The 4,117-nt window shown below is 36.6% G+C and overlaps 1 protein-coding gene across 1 annotated transcript in view; it reads right to left on the reverse strand.

Moving 5' to 3' along the window:
- Window positions 1-4,117, reverse strand: part of LOC108575449 (protein inscuteable homolog) — a 9,606-nt gene that overhangs the window by 2,319 nt on the left and 3,170 nt on the right. The window lies entirely within an intron of this gene.

The raw sequence follows: 4,117 nt of genomic DNA on the forward strand, positions 1-4,117 counted from the left end.
TTTAAAGGTATTTCATGCTTTGAGAAAACATTACCAACGCGTTTATTTCTTATGTTAACAGTTATAATAGCGTGAATAATTGTATCCGTTGGTCGTGCACCGTGAAATTTATTTCAACACAGACATACACCCATCTAGCGAAATATTTTAGCCTAATATTCACCGATTAACATTCAATTACATTATATCGCAAAAGTCATTGATCTTCGTTCCTCAAGACTGGATTCGTCGGCGAAAGAAAAAGAAGAGAAGAAAAAATCGCTTTCGATCAGACTTTTTTTTTTTTTTGTCTAAATAACAAGTCGTTATATAACGATAAACAACGTTCCCTCAACTTTCGAAATATGCGCTTATTTCACGGCACATTAATGTCGGCCAAATTCCATCATACTCCCGGGCAATTTACTTGCGACAGCAGAAATCACGGACAATTTCGTTTATATGACACTTTCTTCGCAAGAGAACAGGTAATTTAAAAAGTGTCACAGTGCTTTCCCTTCTAATGAAGACGAATTGCCCAGAGCTGATCGACGCCGTTTCAAATTTCAAGCTCTCGACAGATCTTCACTTTGCCATTTTCCTCGCGTTTTCACCGTTCAATTTCATTCGAATATCAGAACCAACAGAAACGATACTTTTGTATTTTCTTCGTTTTGAAATACTCTTCGCTTAAAAAACGAATATTTCAGAGGCAGGAAAATTCTAAATTGAACAGTCCAGAAGAAGCACACTCGATTACGTTTATACGAAAAGTATCTTCCTTCATTTTCTTCCAACAATCGATCGATCGAAACTTCTTCCAACGAAGATAAATTTTGCAGTTGATCAAGTTCGGCACCGTTTCAAATTTAAAGCCCTCGATCAAATTCTATTACAACACTTTGCATTTCTTCTTCAACATTTCCATTCCATTTCAGTCAAACTCACACACTATACATGCATACGTTAATTAATTTTATTCTCTTGATTTGAAACAGCCTGGAACAAAAATTTCCAAAAAATTCATCAACGTATCTAAAACTCCGGAACAACGGTAAAGCCTAACAATACATCTTCTTTCATTTTCTTCCAACAATCAAACAACGAAAACTTCTTCACTTAAAAACTCCAACTTCCATCAATGTTACATACACCACCGGCCAAAACTTTCGAATCACCTGTCGGTTTACGTCAATCTTCAATTTGCTACTAATTCTTCATGGACCTGAAATTGATGTTGTGGAAACAGCGCTTGACCACGCTTCGATTAATTTGAATGACAAAAAGTTGGTCGAAAAATTCTTAAAATTGCTAACTTTTCTCTGGAAATTTTTCTGTAACTTACAATGCACAGTGATTCGAAACATTTGGCCGGTAGTGCACATATACGTATATACCATGACAACAATACGGTATACAGATGATCGATCACCCACTACGTTGACGACAGCAAGTATAATCTAACGATATAATACCTTAATCGTGCCATAACGAGACAAAAGTCTCGGTGCTACTGTCGCCGCGACATAGTTAATGCCTAACCACTGTCCACCACCGTCTCGATTCGCATAACCAGGTGTACGATTCCGTCGCGGGAACAATCGCGAGGATCAACGGAGGAACGGATATGTTACAGAGTCGCAGAAAAGAAGAGAAAAAAGGCTGACTAATCCCCGGTCAGCTCCGGAACTAGAATCGTTCTCTCACGGACAACGGTGACTAATCCCATTTTCTTTTGACTTGTAAGCTGCACGCCATCACCTGCACACCGTGCCACGCGGTAGCTGGAATTCTTCTTACGTTTGCTGTCGTCGCACCGGGACAAACCGGGGCCGCGGTTGACTCAAACCTCCTCGCTCTATCATTTACGTATTCTTCGTGTGGCACGTTGCATTGAATCACGTACCGGCGCGCGTACCGTCTACAGGGTGTCAAGAAAAAACGCGTCTAGTAGCCGTCGATAATCAGAAGTAGAATTTGCTCGTTGAACTTTTGTTTGAAAAAGAAGAAAAAGAGTACTTTTATTTGGGAGACGTGAGCTACGACGTGAGTGTTCGTTTTGATAGTAGGATTGGTCAGATTGGAATGACCTGTTGGCAACGTTTCAAAAGTGAATTTTTATGCAACGTCATTAACTGTTTCTTACATTTTGACGTTTCTCAATGTTTAACCATTTGCAATCGAGCGGCGGCTGAGAAGCGACGTTAAATAATTACGAGATAATTTTGGAATAATTTGTTAAATAATTGGCATTGAAATAACGGTGAATTGTTAATCATGACAGAGAGCAGAAATAGAAAATAGATTGAGTATTGAAATAAAATTTGGTTTGAAAAATTGCAAAGGAGATCTCCGATTTGCGACCTTTTTTTATAGCAAAAAGACCTCGGAGTGCAAAGGGTTAGAAATTTTTAAAGTAGAATTTGAAGAAAGAGGATCGAATTAAGGTAAAATTGTGGAAAAAAGTGAGAAAAGGACACAGCGAGAGAAAATATTCGAAACGCCTATAGGCGCGAAGGACACAGCGCGAGAAAATATTCGAACAGCCTATAGGCGCGAAGGACACAGCGCGAGAAAATATTCGAACAGCCTATAGGCGCAAGCAACGGTGAAAGAGTTGAACAATTAGATTCGTATCGATGGAAAATGGGAAATTTACACAAAGACATCCATTTTAGGTCGATTTTTGCAAAAGATTCGTGAACACTGGACGTCTTTTGGACGCAACGGTGAAAGAGTTGAACAATTAGATTCGTATCGATGGAAAATGGGAAATTTATACAAAGACATCCATTTTAGGTCGATTTTTGCAAAAGATTCGTGAACACTGGACGTCTTTTGGACATTTTTACGCTTTCACTCGAAGTCTTTAAGATTGTGTGCTATCTAGAAAACGAGATAACATTTACCAGTATCGAATATTCACTTTTCTTGGAAAGTTGCTAAATTCCATCATTTAATTAGCTATATTTCCTAATTATCTTCATCTTCCTTTGTCAATTGGTTAAGATGAAAGGGGATGAATGTGTTGTAACGTTGTTCGACCGTTCTTTCTGTCGCTTTTAATTTATCGAAGAAAAGAATCTGTTAGTCACTTTCAATTGTGTTCTGTGTGGAAATTGAAAGTTTGTAAGATGAGTTAAATTGGATATGTAAAAAGCTTCTTTCGAATTGGTAACTTCGTGACACAAGAGAACGAACGTAATTCTGTATGAGTTTCTTCTATAAGATGATTTAGATTTATTATTTTCTTTGTTAAGGCAACGAGGATTGAATATTGATAATAGTGTTCTTTGACCAGTCTGCTGAGTTTAAACTTCCTTTTTTGCAATTACCGTCACATAACTTGTACATTTAAATTGTTAATTTGTTCGGTAGATCAATTATACCTCGCGACGATTATCGAAAGTAAAAACACTTTCGAAGAATTCAGTGCAATCCTTATTTTTCTACTCCAATGCAATTCTTTTTTCTCCAATTCGAAAATTCTACGAATAAAATTCACTTCCTTCTAATATCCAGTGGAATTTTACTAAAAAACAGAAACTTTACTTTCTGCTAATACTGATTCCGATACTGAATTTTTTCATCTGCTTTGAAAAATTCTACGAAGAAATTTCACTTCCTGCTAATATGGGAATAATTAGAATATGATAAAATGCAACGTAAGAACAACATTTTACGTAAGCACAAGCGTTACAAAGTAAATACAGTACATATGTAAATCAATCGTTCTTTACCACGTTGGTAATGCAAGCAGTAAGGTTGCTCCGATTACCGGATCGAACTAGACACCAGGTTTAATTTACGTTGTAGATACTCGAACGTATATTAATAGATGTTAATTGATGATATGTTGCGGAATTTTCCGGCATGTTCCATTTACGTTGTTCAAATACCGTTTACAGGGGTCTTAAAGGATATCGACTCTACGATATCAGAACCCATCGCACATATCAATTTCTTCAACTTCCTTGAATATTAATCACGAATCCAGACAATCACGGACCTTGGACATTTTACAGTAATTTAACGACTGTACCATTTCGTCGTATTTGTTTTAAACATTTTCTAAATTTTCTAAGTTTTCTAAACATTAAAATTTTCTATATTTTTTGAAATAAAAATTTTCTATATT

This window comes from Habropoda laboriosa, unplaced genomic scaffold (genome assembly GCF_001263275.1).
Source record: "Habropoda laboriosa isolate 0110345459 unplaced genomic scaffold, ASM126327v1 scaffold318, whole genome shotgun sequence".
Lineage (NCBI taxonomy): Eukaryota > Metazoa > Arthropoda > Insecta > Hymenoptera > Apidae > Habropoda > Habropoda laboriosa.